We start from the raw sequence: 19,490 nt of genomic DNA on the forward strand, positions 1-19,490 counted from the left end.
AACATAGTGAATATGTTTATCCCGATCCCATGAATGGAATACTTCTTAATAAGAATATTAATGAATGAAATATTATTATAAAATCCTAATAAAGTTCTTCTTTAGTACCAATAGGGTGGCAAATAAGTGTACGGTTTACCTGATGATTTGCCGTTACCGTAACCCACATTCATGTAAAACCAGAAGTATTGCAGCCGCGTTACTCTTCTTGTCTTCTCTAGTATCTGAATCTACTTCAATCATTATTAAAAATCATGAATCCACACAATCTAATTAATCATAACAAATGCGTTACCGACCCTACTTCAACTATCAACATATATCAAATACCAACAAATATATTCCCAGGAGTTCTGGCAACCTTAGTCATTACAGAAACACAACACTATTTTAGTGAAGGATTTTTTGAGAGGAGCTTTAAGGTACGTCCCTGTCCGGCTACTCCAGATTTTAACCAAGATATTTTTTGCTGTATGGTGGCTGTGTAAGGTATATTTTACAAAACGGATAACTAGCATTGTAATTGGTTGCATAGCATTATTTAACAATTATTAACAAACACTAACTTTTAGAAAAAAATAATTTAAATACGAATTCAGTATAATATGCTACAGCTTCTTTCGAAATGTTTAATATTTTTATACTGTTACGATCTGTGTATTTACATTATTCTTCTAACAATATAAAAAATTCTTTAAAGATATCTCTTACAGAGATAAGTTCGCCCTTGCCAACATTCTTTATAAAAATGACTTGTATTTATGATGTGTATGTGTGTGTGTGTGTGTGTGCGTGTGTTTATTGACTGTAAATATGTCGTAAAATAAAAAATTCAAAAGATTTAAAAAAAATGCAAATAGTATAACGTGGTGTTTTATATGTACCATGGAATCATAATATAATTATTGTTCGCTATGTACTTTTGGAGCGCAATATTTTGACTTGTTCCAGTAAAAATATCTACATGAAAGAACGCTTGGTAACGTATATTTCTGTAACTACAACGGGCATCAGTGCTAAACTAAAAACAAACCAAAAAAATCTAGGAACACGAAAGGCCACTATTTTCCATTACTGTAATGGGGTCACTTTTTCAGCTATGTTTTTTTTTTGTGCATGAATTTCTGTCCATTAACATTATGATACAATTTGACGAATTGGTTTCAATTTGATTGTTCTTTTTTATTTACAATTAAAATTATTTTTATTCGAAGAAAACATAGACATAATATTATATTAAATTTATAACATCAAATTGAATGTTAAATTTAGCTATTGATTTAATGGTTTCATCTTGTATAAATAAATGCCTAAACGTAAAATGAATTTATTAAAAATAAGACAACATTCCTTTGATATTTTTACAATGTTAAAGGAAATTTCGGACAGCAAAAAATTATACGTCGGTCTTGATTTTTCTCAATTTTTAAATGTTAAAAATAAGGCCCGCAATCATTAGAATTATAAATAAACTATATCATAGAATTATAAATAAGCGCAAATTTTTAGTTTTTAAACGTAAAATGTTCTCCAACTGTAGACGCACATTTGTCTCAAAATAGTGATTCATTTCATTTAGTGGATAAACAAATGAAATTCTAATTTCGAATTTTGATTTTTCGCTTACCATTGTAATGGCCAGATTGCCAGTTATACAATAACGTTTTTTTTTCATGGAATGAAAACTCTTTTGTATTAAATTAGGTGTTTCAATTTTTTTACAAATTAAAACAAAAGTGTTTCGATTTTTTTGATGAGAAGTATATAAATCTTATTTATAAAATTCTCGTGTAACATTGTTAGTTAAAATACTCCTCCGAAACGGCTGGACCGATTTTTATGGAATTTTGTGTGCATATCGGGTAGATCTGAGAATCGGCCAACATTTATTTTTCATACCCCTAAGTTAAGGGGGGGGGGGATCTAGAGGGTTAATGACATATATGGCAAAACAACGTTTGCGGGTTCAGCTAGTATCTATATATTAATATGTGAAGCAAAAATTTACAAAAAAAAACCTTTTTACGTCAATTGTGCGGACGGAAGAGTAGGAAATTTTGCACACGTATAGTTTATTTAAAGGAGGACTACATAATGCTTTTTTTTAATTGTGCATAAAAAATACATCTAGTCAATAAAAAAACATAACACACACTACCAAGTATTTGACACATACACGCATATACATTCTATTTCGAATTTAAGCGTTGAATATATCTTATGCTATTAAAACTATGCGGATGTTGAACTTTAAACTCATAAAAAAGTCGATAGATTCAAGTTTGCGTCTGTAAAGTTTTTTTGTTATCACATTTTTGCTATCACTAGTATTTTCTGAAATAACCTGATTTCATGACGGTCGGTAAAGCGACTAAGCCTTGATAGTGGTATAAATAGACAAATTTATTTTCTGATATATAATTTTATAAGCTGTTTTAGTACAATTAAAAAAAAAGCATATTTTACCGAGATTATGTTTAAAGAAAATTGTGTTTTAATCTCTTTAAGTACATTTGTTAAACGTATAATACGTAAATACACCATTTTTCATTATTATTCGTAACATTCGTAAACAAAATATTTCTTAACCTGTTTTATACTAGTTTTATTTTTTTATTTTTTTGTTATAAATGTGTACAACACATTGTAGTTTGAAAATTTCTTTAAATAGTCTATGCATTTTATAATATTTAAAGTTGATTAATTATATTATTTATTATTTTACAGAGACTGAAACAGATTTTTAGTGGCGTACAAAAGTACGGTCGCTCCGCTGCCGCCTTGTGCCGTGTCGGGGGCGCCTAAACACCGATGATTGCAGGTTCGATTCCCGCTCGAAGTGGTCTGGTTGTTAGTCCTTGTGAGTCTCCCCGCCGTACCTCGGAGAACAAGTTAAGCTGTCGGTCCCGGTTGTTATCATGTATACCTGATAGCGGTGGTTACTCATAGTAGGGAATATCGCAGTGGAACAGCGTGGTGGATTAAGCTCTGATCCTTCTTCTAGAAGGAGAAAGAGGCCTAGGCCCAGCACAATCTGAATCATGATCGATCAAAATAAATTAAATTATATATACAGAGCAAGTTAATTAAGGTTCCGTACCTCAAAAGGAAAAAAACGGAACCCTTATAGAATCACTTTGTTATCCGTCTGTCAAGACCCTTTTTCTCAGGAACGCGTGAAGGTGTCAAGCTGAAATTCATATCAAATACTCTGGTATACTGTCCCTTGGAGCTGTGTAAAAATCAAACTTTCAAGCCAACGCAGTCAAAAGATACAGCCGTTTATGCTTAAATTTTCGACACTCGCAAGGGAATCAAAACCTACAGGGTACTCCCGTGATCTTGAAATTTGATACCAAGCAACGTCTTAAATCAAAGATAAAGAAAACAATTGCGAAAAACATAACATTTTAGTTACATCATATAATCGCGAGTCTGACTCGCACTTGCCCGGTTTTTTTTTAAATACACACGGCAATCGTTCTTAGTAGTAAACTCAAGTCCCGAATCGAACTGACACACTGATATTTTTTTTTAGTTTTGCAGTGAATCTATCAAGAGTCGTATAGCTCGAGTGCTCTGAGGTTAACACCTCGACAGTCGACTACAAGATAAATGTCAGCAATCATGCGCTAGATTTCACAACCTTTCTGCCCTTCTCGCTCACCACATCATATGTTCAACAACAAATTACTCACAAACTAGCTTCGACTTACCTAAACCCTTATAACCCGCTGTTTTTATTTACCTTTGAGGTTTATTTACGCGACTGTACCTTTATTGTTAGTTGTGAACTTTTACGATACGCGTTTTGAACGTTTTGTTCTAAGAATAGCGAAATAAAATTGATTAAAAATTAATTATCGTGATCATAATCAAGTACCTAATTTTTATTTTCTAAAAAATCTTTTCAAATCACAAAAACATTTTTAAATCTTGGTAATCAAATATTACTGATTGAGAAAAAGTTCTTCAAACTCTGTCCAAAGAAAAGACACTTTTGGAAAGCTTAAATTGTTTTGTAACATCTTTGTGGGAAGTCCTTTTTTGTATATTATAAGCACCTCAATGCTTATTCAGTCCGTCCGTTCAGCCTATTGCAGTCCACTGCTGCACCTAGGCTTCCTCAATGTTTTATTTGATTTAATATTTGTCACTCATTGATGCGTATTTTATGAGTCAAACTTTTTTTTCGAGTCAAATCGATATTACTTAGGCCTAAAACCAATTTCTTTTTCATTAGTTCAGAACAATACTATTATTATCACAACAATAAGTTATTGTATTAAATGTTATATTTAAATTTTTGACGTTATAAAATACTTTTTTCACAGACATAAAAATAATAAGCATTAATGAGAGTAAAAGATTTATTCTTATACAGGCCTAAAGGTCAGTAACAGTATCTTGTATTTTAAGATGAACGAAATATTTTCGTTAATAAAATATGAGGATTTTATAATTTCATGTCATAAATATTCATAGCAGTCTAGTTTTGGGTAAAATAAAGACGATACGACGAAGCATCTGTATATGTTTATGCATGTATTTGTACATAGATTATGTTTTCATACATGATATATATACTATCACGTAATGAATGTATAACAATGTTTACAATTCTAAATATCTATTTCATACAGATAACTCGCATCGTAAGGCAAACTTTTAAGACGTTAACGTTCAACATTCACTGGGATACATCTCACTTGTAAATGACTTATGGCGCAAAGTTGTTTACGCGATATGGTTTGCTTCTGACACTTGTTAGTAATTACCTTACAATTTACTAGATATACATAGGCTGTTCCGTAGCGCTGAAATCATTATGCCGAAGCTTAAGTTAACAAGTATGTTTTATAGCCATACTAACTCATTTTATGACGAGACGACTGGACAAACTTACTTTTTGCATAAATGTTTCTTCCTTTAAAAATCTTGCATATTGAGATTAGCTTTAAAATAACGTCATGGGAGTGAAGCAGTAATTATAAACGCGGTCGAAGCCACGCAGGTTGTCTATTTATAAACAAAGGATAAATTATTGTTTATGTTTTATATATGTACTATAATTAATCAACTTTAAACATTATAAAATGCACGGACTATTCAAAGAAATTTTCAAACTATAATGTATTGTACGCAATTATAGCAAAAAAAAACTAGTATAAAACAGATTAAGAAATATTTTGTTTACGAATGTTACGAATAATACTGAAAAATGGTGTTTTTACGTTTTACGTTTAACAAATGTAGTTAAAGAGATTAAAACATAATTTTCTTTAAGCATAATCTCGGTAAAATAATTATGCTTTTTTTTTAAATTGTACTAAAAACAGCTTAAAAATAATATATCAGAAAATAAATTTGTCTATTTATACCACTATCAAGGCTTAGTCGCTTGACCGACCGTCATGAAATCAGGTTATTTCAGAAAATACTAGTGATAGCAAAAATGTGATAGCAAAAATCTTTATAGACGCAAACTTGAATCTATCGACTTTTTTGTGAGTTTAAAGTTCAACATTCGCATAGTTTTAACAGCATAAGATATATTCAACGTCTGAATTCAAGTTAAATATCAAGCATAGAACCATTGAGAATGTAATATTATTTTTATAAACTATAATCCCGTTTTAAAAAGAAAGAAAAGAAAAAGAGCAAAAATTTTTAAATTTACCTTTTATGACTATTTTTTACAACCTTCTTTTTGAATGAATATTTTAATTGGTTATTAAATTTTTGGTTTCATGTCCAGTTGACGCTTAAACTACATATTTTAATGAAATGTATTTTAATTATTCATTTCACACACACACACACACACACACACAAACACACACACACGCGCGCGCGCGCTACTACTACTTCTGGTTTACACCGTGCAAATAGTATTTATAACGTAGTGAAATGACGGCTTGCGAAACAGTGTTTTTGGATGTTAACTTAAAAATTATTGATTATACAACTTTAGACTCTCTTAGTATCATACCTCAGTATTTTATAAGTATTTAAAGTAAAAACGTATTATTTTTTCAATCACCATATAATCAGAGCTAACAAGTTAGGTATTGTGTAAAAAACATTGTTTAATCTGTCCTTAAGTATTTTTGTTTCAAAATCATTGTGTTACGCCAAAACAAGACGCGACATGTACATAAAATAAGAGTGAGTGACAAAAAAATATCAAAACACATTATGGACACAAAATAAAGGTTTTAGTAATTTATTTATGTATTTATTTATGACATGACAAGTTGAACTACCTATGTTATGCCATATGTTTTCCGATATGAACTTTTTATTTAAAATTTCCTTTTTATATTGCATCCTGTGTGATAATAACAAGCACAAAGAATTCAATTAAAAATACCAATATAATAAAATTGTAGACAGTTTAAAACTTTATTTTCTTAAGGTATTCTTAATTCAAAGAGGGAAGGCGTTTTGGTCAGCGTGTGTTAATGAAGGCGGTCCGCGGAAGTGGCGCTCGTAAATAGTGGCGCGTTTCGTTTTTCCGTTTCCGCAGTACTGTTGCCATTACTTCTGCTGCACGTCTTATTCAAATTACATGCCCGATTTAATTCTCGGACGGCATGAAATTATGTTCCACGAAACCGGTAAGGAATACAGACTTGCAATATAATTTTATATAATTATGACTAGTTGTTTTTAATTCGAAAATTTAAATTTGAAATTAACTTTTCTTAAGTGACAAAGTTACAGTAATTGTTTATAATAACAATGCTTGTAATTTTGCAGTTGTGTCACGGTTACGAAGTTCAAAACAGAGACACGTCAGTCAGTCAGTCAGTCAGTTCAGCCTATTACAGTCCACTGCTGAACATAGACCTCACCAAGTTTGCGCCAGATATCCCGGTTTTCCGCAATCCTCAGCCTCCAGCCTACACCGGAAATCTTACGTAGATCCAGTCCAGCGGGCCGGAGGACATCCCACACTGCGTTTGACAAGACGCGGTCTCCACTCCAGGACCCGTCTACTCCAACGGCCATCGGTCCTGCGACACAGATGACCATCCCACTGCCACTTCACCACTTCAACTTGCTAATTCTGTGGGCTATGTCGGTTACTTTCTTTCTCTCGCGGATAATCTCATTTCTAATTCTATCTTTGAGAGAAACCCTAGCATAGCCCTACATAGCCCGTTCCATTGCAAGTTGAGCGACTTTAAGCTTGTGGACCAGTCTCATCGTCAGTGTCCACGTCTCGGCTCCGTATGTTAACACAGGCAGGACACATAAATACGATGAAAAACGATCGCTATCAGGTGTACATGATAACAACTGGGACTGACAGCTTAACGTGCTCTCCGAGGCACGGTGGGGAGACCAAGGACTAACAACCAGACCGGAAATGAATATTTGTATTTTGGGGCTGCGAGGAATAGGGTGTAAAGTTCCTCATCCACCACGGAAAAGGGACGATCCTCTGACCAGACGGATGTTGAGTCTGGTGGGCTACTACCCCGACGGTTGTTGTACATTACAGTGTCTAGCCAATAGTTTTCTTCGATCAACTTTTCAAACTAGGTATAAGCGGTGTCTAAATATTATGTTATCATTTTGATTACATTGAGCGGTAATTTGAAATTCACGTTTTTATTCTGTTATCGAATTACAATAAATCGAATTAAGCTGAGATAGGGCACCGCAAAAAATATCCTGCTCAAAATGGAATGGATGGGAAGTATCTCGACCTTACAGAAGATTACAACTTAATAATACGACACGTTTCAAGCAGTGTGTGCTCATGTGGTGAATAAGGTGAACAGAGCTCCTGAGAGGGATTGGGGGTAGGTTCGGCAATGCGCGTGTGATGCTTCTGGTGTTTTAAAACGTCTATAAGCTACGGTATCATCACTTACTATCAGGTGAGTTGTAGTCGTATAAAAAAATCATATTCCATATTCATCTCTATGATCACAAATACGTAGAACATAAAATAAAAACAAGTATATAAATAGAAGCCTTAATGTGTATTAACAGTACGAATAAACTTACGTAAACAATTGATTACTAAAGAACAATCAAATTCAAAAATTAGCTTTTGTTTAAATTATCGTGTAAAAAAAGTTCGTGAGTGGATCGGCCTATTTCCACAACTTAAATCGCGAGACAATATTTGAGAGAATAAAAACAGTCTAAAAATAAAAGCTAGAGAAAAGTTAGTCCTAAGCACAGATAGTCTGAAATCGATAATGTAAAACTAGAAATAATATTTGAAACTCAAACTACATAGTTCTACACTGGGTCTTTTATATGTTTCTTTTATTAAAATTAAATAAATAAAATACATAGCTCTACACTGGGTATCTTTAGACTTTTATCTAAAAGTCTATCCTTTCTTTAACAATAAGTAATATTATTTCAAAGCAAATATATTTCTGATAAAGCCAGTAATGGCAAGCTGTCCTGATTATTGTAAATGCAATTTCAGTTTCTGCTAAAAGTTAACGCTGAAATGCTATCACTGGCGCACTATAAATGCGAATGTTATCACGTACTAGTTAGAGGTAAGAGAGTTATCACGTACGTCATGTGGGGCACGTAGCACACTTGATGCCTACTTTATTACCGCCATTGCTGTTGCATCGGGATGCATTCACTAAACATTCTCTTTATTATCAAGACTTATACTTAAATGAAAATAGCACTACGGCTTACTTTTATTCAAGTAGATTATACATATCTCTCAAGTAGTCTGCCATTCAGCACATTTTTATAGTAACAAAAATTTTTATTAGTTTCTATCAATTACTTCATATAAATTTTACATTATTTTTATTATTTAACTGAAATATTGAACAACAGAACAATAAATGCGAGTTGAATTTAATCTTTGCTAGTTATATTACTTTGAATATTTGTAAACATCCATTTTCATTGTGCCTTTTTCCAGCTGATATTAAATTATATTTAAAATATTTAATTAAAATAATGTTAGCCGATTTTATTTATTATATTACATTTGATTAAAACCTAAACGTTTGACTTATGTTTTGAATGGAATGTTAAGAACAGTTTTATTATCTTTCCGTGATCAAGAGCTCGTAAGCTGAGTACATACGTGACTAGCTGAGAGCAGGCGGGAACTGCAGTTGACTGAGCAACTGCATCCATTTTTATGGAATTTAATAAAGGACGACAGAAAACGATTTACTTAATCGAAATTTTATACGACTTTAAATACATATAACAAGAAAATTGATACCTTTACTTAACTGAAATAAAAATATATATTTACGTTTCATACACTTAGTTTGTAGAATGTAGTAAAAATACATTCTACAAATTAAATACAAAAGATTTAACATCAAAGATTTTTATGACATATTTTTAAATTTTCTAGTTATTGATGAATTTATTACACTATCTTCTATATGAATTAATGATCAAGTCTTGAAAAATTTACTTTGATTGTGTCTTAAGTTGGGATTTTCAATTTATGATACCAAAAAAAAACGCTTATGACATTGCATGTTTTCAGCTTATTCACCGAAGTTACTATTTATCAAATTGAATAACGTGAACTGAATAATATTAAGTAAAACTAAAGGAACAAAATCTTTTAAAGATTACCTTGAGGTTTATTACCGTAGTTTATTTTAAAATGATAACGGATACAGGACGCTATTCACCGATAATGGCGCGCAGCGGTATGAATTACAGCTTAAGGCGACACGCCGAGGTATTCCGAGCGGAAACCTATGCAATAATTGCCTATGCACAAGAGATGCTTGACCGGAATGTCACTGAAAGGGCAACTTCATTTTCAGTGGCAGACGAGCTCGTTCCCACAATACTATATTCTTATTAAAAATACATATACATTATAATCAATACCAATGTGTAAATATTCATCGAAATACTCAGTGTGTAAACATATATTGTGTCGTATCAATAACATTCAATATAATTAATCAACTCAGATTTCGCAGAATATGAAGAGAAGCCTTAGGTTAATTGGTCTGATTCATGGTAAACGAAATATGAACATGAATAAATAAATGTGTATATTTAATATACATACAGATAAATATTATAAAAAAACGAGTGTGCTTTAGACCACACTACTGAAGTAAAACTTACGAAACTAACTCTTTCATTTTCTATCTTCACTAACTTGTATCTCCCTCTCAACTTCCGTTCGCCTCACCCGATCACACTTTTCGTAACGCTCTCGTCACGCATTCACCAGCTTACTCTCAAAGTCGTAAAAAAGCGTAAGTAAAGTTGATGGTTACAAAAGAAAATTAGGTCTGTTACAATATTTATACGTTACGGAGACGTCGGATGAGTCAAGCCAAATTTTGGGTAGCCTAAACGAGTTTAACAACGAGTATACAACCAAGCCATACCGTATCGGTATATGGGTCCTTTTCCTTTCTCGGACTAGTTCAGGACAATGTCTATCTAGGTTACACTAATCAACTAGGCCGAAACAACTTCATAAAGAAAGGTGATAAGTGACTGGGATTCCACAATGCTTGAAGACAAAAGTATTCGAGCAATGCATTACCTGTCTTAACATACGGTGCCGAGACGTGGACACTGACTAGTCCACAAGTTTAAAGTCGCTCAACGTGCACCGAAACGGGCTATGCTTGAAGTTTTTCTCAATGATAGGATAAGAAATGAGATTATCCGCAAGAGGACAAAAGTAACCGAAATAACCCACAGAAGTAGCAAGTTGAAGTGGCAGTGGGATGGTCATCTGTGTCGCAGGACTAATGGCCGTTGGAGTAGACCTGAGTCCTGGAGTGGAGACCGCGTCTTGTCAAACGCAGTGTGGGACGTCTTCCGGCCCGCTGGACTGGATCTACGTAAGATTTCCGGTGTAGGCTGGAGATTGCGGAAAACCGGGATGACCGGCGAACTTGGGGAAGCCTTTGTCCAGCAGTGGACTACAATAGACCGAATCGACTGACTGACTAACTGTACAAAAATTTCACTAAGATCGTAATTATTTAAGAATCACTAAATAAAAAATTTTAATTGTAAAATTATAATAAAGTTTATGTAAAAATCATTCCCTAGAGTTTAAATTTAATTATATCTCAAAAAATCTACTAATAGTAGTAACCAGATCCACATTTCTGGTGATCAAATACATTCTATTTAGAGCCGACACACACAGCCTTACAGTATTGGACGTAGTTCTTATTCCATCATTATATTAATTAAGCATGGTATAATTAAATGTACATAAAATAGTTTATGCATTGCGTTCATAAGGTCAGTATTTAATCTAGAATGAATCAATTTTAGGCACATGTACAGAGTACATTATACACAACAACGAACACATATTGTATATGTATGCACGCAATCTTAAATAAAATTCAATACATTTTTTTAATTTGTTCAATATATAGTACACAAAGTCGGTTTCTATTGTAGCAACTTTATACCCGTTTTTTATGAAGCATACAATATACTCACATTTTATGTTATTTATGTACACATTATAAATAAAAACCGAAACAAATAGATTACCACAATGATGGACGAAAAGCGACTGCCAACTGCGCCGGATCAATATAATTTAATGGGTTTTAACACTCAAATGTATGTATTTATTATTTTATTATACAAAATCAATTACAAGTCAAGACATCAAAATCTCCTCACTAATACCATTAATAAGTAAATCAATTGCCACATAACAACTTTCACAAAGTACTGGCGAGCTTATGACAGAACTTTATATCTTTACCTGTTTGCAGAGACATGTTAAACTTTAGTTTAAATTCTTTGACCTACAAAAGTGGAAAATGCAGGCAATGTGCGAAGCTATAGTAGAGTGCAATAAGTCAACTTTCATGACATGCATTTTTAAGTACATGTGACTAAGTTCTAACCTATATATTTTGCACAGACAATAATTTAAAGAGACAGCATATATATGGAGTTTTCTTCTAAGTGTGTAACGCAAATAACCAAATTGACCACTGTTCTTGTATCGTTCTATATTGTGAAGTCACCTAAACACCGGCGGCGTTCGCGGGTTCGACTCTCTTGGGGATTGTTATCTTATATATCTGATAGTAATCGTTACTCTTGCTACTGAAGATATTCAACTACCCGCAATGGAGCAGCATAGTGAATTAGGCTCCAACATTTCTGCTGTATAAAGAAGCCCATGTAGGACGTTACAGACTGAATTAATACATCAATCAAAGTCACAAAAAGTATAAAATGAAATGTATATGTATATATAATGAATAAATACATTGAAACACGTCGGTGCCATTAGCTTGCCGTTATTTTGTTTGTACAATATATTTTTTTATTTGGTTTATTCTTCGGTTAATAAATAGTTAAATGGAAAGTAATTTCAGCGCTTGAGGCAAATTTTAACACAAACTTGTTACCCTAGAAAACGCCCGAATAATTTACGCAGTTGTTTCCACATACGTACCACTTCACAGTCAGGTAATTGAAAATAATATGATTTCACTCTGTATACATAATAACATATTATATTTTTGCAACGATTCCTACCAATACTGTTGTATGGGTCCGGAAACACAATACATAAGTACAAACGTGCAGATCTTTGAACCATCTGAGAGCCAGTTTCTGATAACAACCTTTGTGGCTTTTAAAAATGTTTTCCTTGAGCGGAAATCGAACCCGCGACCGCCACCGCAACGTACAGTGCTGTAACCACTAAGCCAACAAGTCATCATTGTATGTTATAATAATACTAGCTGACTCGGCAAACGTTATCTTGCCGCTAAACGCTATTTAAAAATAGGGGTTATTCGTAGAGGGTTGAAAATTTAGGGTTGTATGTATTTTTTAATGTTGTATCATAAAAAAAATTATTTAAAAATAAAAAATAGGGGTGGACTACCCTTAACATTTAGGAGGGTGAAAAATAGATGTTCGATTTTCAGACCTCCCAAATATGAACACAAAATTTCGTGACAATCGGTCAAGCCGTTTCGGAGGAGTTTAACTACAAACACCGCGACACGAGAATTTTATATATTAGATTTTGCCATATTAAATATTTATATTTAAAATTAGAAAAAATATACATAAAAATTTCGTAACTTTTGTAACTATTCCCAAAATGCATTGTTCTGATTTTTCCTAAGTTACTAGTTTGAAGCAGATTTTTTTTTTGTTCATCCATAGGCCTACTTTCCTACTTTCTTTGTTAAGAGTTTCGATCATTTTGCTTAGATGCATCAGGCTTTCCTTTAATAAGACTATATTGTGTGCGAATCTTAGATGCTTTAGTTTTTCATCTAGTGCGTTGAGGCCGTTTTTTGATTCTTTCCAATTGTATTTTTTTTTTTTTTTTTTTTTTTTTTTTTAAATAAAGTTATGTCCACAGGCTTAAAGTGCCCATGCTTTTGTTATTCCGATTTTAAGTTTTATTACTGATCGTTTACTTGTTACACTACTGCAGCTTACACTAAGAGACCTAATTATTCTATCTTAGTATCCCTAATGCAGACGTGAGTCCACCGACCAAAATTATGCTAAACTTAATTGATATCTTACATGCAAAAAGACATAGAATTATATTGCGCCTTACTTTAATTATTGTTGTCACTATTATAATAATTATTATTATCTATGTTTATATATACACTTACTTGCTATCTATAATATATGTACACTTATTGTCTAGCTAACGTATATGTACACTTATGGCCTACTTGGCCTACTTACAATATACACTTAACCTATGTTATTATTAGTAATTTTTTTTTTTTTTTTTTTTTTTTTTTTTTTTTTTTTTCTTACTCCTAAGTTTTTTCCTTATACAATTTATTCCTACAAGTAAGGTGTGCTACAATTTTAACATTTCGAGCACACCCTCAATGACGGCGGCATCCCTGTGGTGAATCGCCATCCTGAGGCTGTGCTCGAGGATATCTTTTTCAGAAGTTTCCGCTGCCTTCGTCACAAAGCGACCAATTGCGTCGTCACGGTCGTCGGTGTAATAGACACAGGTGTTGGTATGCCTAGTCACCGCGACTACAGCGTGCGAGACGCTGTCGTGAATCTTGAGCCTCCTTGTCTTCGTCTGGAGGACAACGACGTCCTCATAGGTCTGGCCCTGCGCCTCATGGATGGTTAAGACGCGCGATCCCTCACCAGACCCGTATCCCTGGTCAGTCAGCAATCTCTTCTCCTCTTGCGTAAAGACCAGGTACAAGGTCCGGTCCCTTCCTACAGGAATGCGCGCGCCCGTGAGGCTCTCCACTCGCAAAGATCGGATCTTTGTGCTTGAGCTGTACACGGTCTTGTAAACCTCACTGATGGCAAAGGCGACGTCTTTGGGGTTACGATGCGTGCATGACAACTCACATGAGATGGTTGTTAACAGGTTTGGTCTGCGGTACCGCATTTCGAACAGGTTGTCCCTGTCGATGTACGGCAGCTGATTTATATCTCCAATGAGGACTACCTTCTCTGCTCCCGATAGTCGGGCGGCCATTACTATGGCTCCGAAATGGTTCATGAGGGCTTCGTCCACCGTTAGGCGTTTGATTTTTGAGCCCTCACGGAAACCATTTACCAGCACGGATGCCATAGTGCGCACCTTTTGCTTGGCCTTGTTGCCATAGCGGTGCGCCAGTTTTTCCTTTAGGTCTTTGGCCGCCTCGACTGTGGTCGTAATCACGACCTCCGTGTCCTCATCGAAGTCCCTGACTATGCGAGTTGTCTTACCGCATCCCGGTACACCGTTTATCCACTCCAGCGATGGTAGCCCCCAGGTCACGGACGGTAAACCGGCTTCCCGGTCGCCCGAGATGGTTTTCGCCATCCGCAGCATCCGGTCGCCCAGCATTACTTTCGTGCATCTGGCCACTACCACCACCGGGTCCCCTTCAGGTGTGTCGAAGGTTTGAGACTCCTCGTCACTCCCCTCAGACTCGACCGCGCTCACAAAACCTGCTGTGGTGTTATATGCAGCCATATACCTACCCGACATCTTGCCCTTGAGTATTTGTCGGGTTTTGCTGTTGTATATGGCTGCTTCGGCTTCCTCGAGTTCCACCTCCAGTAGCCTTTGGTGATCGTACTGGTAGGCCTGCATGATCTTTTTGCAGGTGGCCAGGCTTACCTCGCGGTTTGCCTTTATTATGGCCAGGAACTCGATTAGGGCGTTCTCTGCATGTTGAAACGGTGTGGACGCAGGTCGAAGTCTTGGTGGTTCTACTTGTCCCATATCGGCCCTAGTTCGAGCGGCGAGTGACGCCTCCGGGTGCCTCGGACTGTCGTCTTTGGTGAACCCGCTCAGCGTCCCCGATAGTCGCTCTCCCTGTCCAGCCTTTTTGGGAGAGGGGTGATGCGGGAGCTTACCTTGTTTCGGGGAGATGGTTGCCTGGATAAAGGTCGCCAATGACATCGAGCTCGGCTTAGACTCAGGTGCGGCCCTTGCTTTGCGTTGTTCAACCTTCTGGTTCTCGATCTTTTGTTGTAGGCGCTCCGAGCCACTAGGTGCGGGTTCGCTGACAGTCGGCAATGCAGGGGATGAAGGTGTTTTGGATTTCGGTCTTAAGTAACCAAGATCCTCCCCCCTGTCTTCGTAAACAATGACCTCACTGTTCTTAGAAGCCATTAGGCAACCGTACCTATCCGATACGTTGCCTCTATCATAACCGACTCTCATCGAATCGACACTGATTCTTCCGGGGATTCCCCCGGGGATCTCGCCCAAGCGCTGTAGCCACAAGCTGGACTGCGCGAAGGCGGACGTCTCTCCCCATTCGAAAAGTGCGATCTCTTTGTTTTTCAACCGCAATAAACGATAGGTCGGGTCGCCCTCCTGCTCTTGCGCTAGCGCTGTGATTTTTGTGCGCTTTATGCTTGTCTTTTGGGTGCTACCGTTTATCAGTAAGGCGAGCCCCGGCGAAATCGCCAGCTGATTGCGTTCTTCAGAGCGACAGAAGCTTATTCCCATCCTCTCCGTTTCGCTGTCCATGAATAGAGCCACGCATCTGGTCCTAATACCAACTTCTCCACTTCCGTTCACTTCACTGGGCGAGGATTGTGTCATCCTGCTCTGAGTCGGTTGCGGAGGTGCGTTTTGGTTGGCTCTATTCCTGAACAGGTTCTGCAGTGAGGAAGACATGGTCCTAGTTATTTGGCCCAGAAGGGTGCGGCCAGGAGACATCCGCGGAGCCGTGATGTTGTCCTGCTGAGTTACTTGTTGGACACGGTTTTGTTCTATTTGTGTTTGTGTGTTGTGTGTCTGAGTGTGTGTTGTAAGAACGACGGTGTTGGCATTCTGCGTAGGTGTTAAAGCCGGTGGTGGAGAAAGCGTGTTGTTCCTCTTTGCGGCTGTATTGACGGCCTTTCTCGCGAATGTGAGGAAGGACGTTCTGCTAGTCTCGCTCTCCAGGATGGTATGGAGCGATGGCTGGTCTAATTTAATCTGGAGTTTGAGTTCCAGATCCAGCCTTTCCTTACTGAACCTCGGGCAGCTCAGTATAATATGCAGAACTGTCTCCTCACAATTCGGGTCGCAGACGCACGAAGGACTGTCAGTGATGTGGAATCTGTGAAGATACGCCGCAAATCCTCCGTGGCCGGTCAGAATTTGTGTGTCGACAGATGTTGGTGCCGATTTCCTTACCAGTCTGCGAGCGGTCTTTACATCCGGTAAGAATATTTTCGTGACCGAGCCAGTCTCCGAAGAATTGTATCTGTCTTGCCACACCCTGGCAGACGCTTCCCGTATCTGCCTTTTGACATACGAGAGTGGTACTCTGTCGTAGTCAGGTGCCGTCTTTTTCGTTAAAGCCGCCCTTTTGGCTAGTTCGTCCGCTCTCTCATTGCCCGGTGTTCCAACATGGGCCCTCAACCAAAAGAACCGTACTGTCTTATTCTCCTCCCGGAGCTGTCTGATTTGACTCTTCATTTCCACGGCCAGAGGGTGAGTTACTGAGGGGCTCCTCATCAGATCTAAAGATGACCTCGAGTCGCTCAGGATGTTGATGGAGCGTGACTTTGAGGTTTTTGCCATTTCCACTGCTCTGAAGAGTGCGTACATCTCGGATTGAAAGACAGTGTTGTGCGGCTCTAACCGGAAAGTGGAGTATCTTACTTCCCTGTCTTGATCCCAGCATGTGAGGGCAGCTCCTACTTTACCCTCTATTTTGCTTCCGTCGGTAAAGATGAGAGGTCCGACGATGCTGTGTTCCTCAAGGACTTCGGGGTTCAGACTCTCTAAGCGCTCGTACTCTGTTGGCATGAGTAGAGAAGGGTGGGGGTTTTGCATTGGTCCCACCCTGCGCTCCAGTTCTCTTCCCGGTGGAAGAAGGTCCGTGCTGTAACCTTTTTTTGTCTCAAAAAGTAAGGCCGCCTCTCGAACGCGAAGGTCTAACGGGAGTAAGCCTGTGAGGACTAGTGCCGATGTAAGCGACACCGTTCTGTACGCCCTGCACATTTTCAGTGCAAATCCTCTCTGCAGGGAGTTTAGTTGCTTTCGTATGGTTAACTTCTCTGCTGCAGAGGACCATACGCTCGCTGCGTACAGAACGATGGGCTCTATTACCGCCACATATATGGTCCGTACGATCTCTCCATTCAGACCCCAAGTTACTCTCGCCGCGCGCGCAAGCTGTTTATAAATGTCCGCAGCTTTTTTGCATACGGCGGATACGTGCGCGTTAAAAGTGAGCTTCGAGTCCAAAATGAGCCCCAGCAGTTTAATTTGATCTACAAGCCTCAGTCGGGTGCCGGACATATGGATTATGGGGGTATCGTATTTCAGCTTTTTAGTGAGCACCATCGCGTTGGTCTTATGCGCGGCGAAGCTCAGTTTGTTATGTATACCCCACTCTTGTACGGCAGCTAAGGTGGTTTCGGCTGAGGTCTGTAGGTTGCCGGATTTTTGGCTGGAGAAGACGAGGACCACGTCGTCCGCAAAGGCCTGGCAATACACTCCCATATCGCTGATCTTTCTCAGCAGCGAATCCAGTATGAGGTTCCAAAAGGTTGGCCCGCCAATGGATCCTTGGACGCAACCCTTCGTGGTCTCCTTCTCACTGGTCGCTCTGGCGTAGTTAACAATGACCTTTCGATCCTGGAGGTATGAGGCGACCATAGTAAATAGGTTTCTCGGGCAATGCTTGTCCACCAGCTGTTTTTTGAGAGCCGGCCACCATGCATTATCGAAAGCGCCCTCTATGTCAAGCGATACCAGAAGTACTATCTTCTTTGAGTCCATTTCCTGCCTGATATGCTTGACGAGATCGTAGAGGGCGTCTTCCGTTCCCCTCTGTGGCATGAATCCGTACTGGCTTCGGTGCAGCGTAGGGAAGAGCCTCCACTGAAGTCTACCTACCATCATTTTCTCAACTGTCTTTCCTAGGATCGACAGGAGTCCGATAGGTCTATAGGACTTCGGGTGAGTATAGTCCTCTTTGGCTGGTTTGCGGAGGATGCATACGTGGGCGACCTTCCACTGCTTGGGGAAGTAGGATAGCAATAGGCATTTGTTCGCCAAAGCTAGGAATAACTCCCTGTCGCAGTTTATTGCCGCCGCGCATATATCCGACGTCAACCCGTCTGGGCCTGGAGCTTTTTTGGGATTTTGGCTCAAAAGAACCTGTTCCAGCTCCGCGGCCGTAAACGGCGGGTCGTCGTCGGACAGATCTTCTAACTCCGCGGGAGTTTTGCTTTCTACGGCTTCTCGGATCTGTTTGTGATAGATGGTTTCGGTGTCTACAGAGTCGTCTGGGTAGAACGTTTTGGCCAGAAGTTTTGCCGACTGTTCTGGTGACAGCGTTTCGCCGGATTCGTTTCTTAGCAGTACGTCCTCGTGCCTACGAGAGGTCTTTCTGATAACTCTGTAGATACCGTCCCATACGCTTTCACGGTCCTGTGCCGTACAGAACTCCTTCCAGCTCCGAGTGGCTGCTTCGTCTGCTGCCTTTTTGTATTTCTCCTTGGCCCGTACGTACTCTTCGATGACGCCAGGCCTTCTGCAGGGTGCAGCGTTTCTTATGCGACGTTTGGCTCTTAATTGCTCCCTTTTCAGGGAGTCTAGCTCAGACGACCACCAGGGTGGTCGGGGGTCGCCTTTCCACGGTTTTATCCTCGGAATGGTCCTCTCACATGTGCGGTGAATAATCGTGACATATTTTGCGATCATTCCCTCCAGCTCATCCTTGTTCGAGACTTTATGGACGGCACTCAGAGTGACGCTTTCTTCTGCGAGGCTGGATGTTAGGGTCGCGGTGAAATCGGTCCATCTCGCTTTTTTAGTGTTGTATCTGCGCGTCGAGATTGGGACCAATGGTTTTAAGGGCCCCTCAGTGCGCAGTCTAAACGTTATGGCGTTGTGATCAGATGTGATCAGATTTCGTTCTTACAATTGGATAATGGTTTCTAGTCAAAATATTGTACTCCTAAATACAGTAATCATTCATTTCATAGTAAATCGCTGTATAAATTACTTTAATAACCATTAGACTTCGTATTATATTCATTTA

Source organism: Melitaea cinxia, chromosome 11 (assembly GCF_905220565.1).
Source record: "Melitaea cinxia chromosome 11, ilMelCinx1.1, whole genome shotgun sequence".
In the NCBI taxonomy this organism is placed as follows: domain Eukaryota; kingdom Metazoa; phylum Arthropoda; class Insecta; order Lepidoptera; family Nymphalidae; genus Melitaea; species Melitaea cinxia.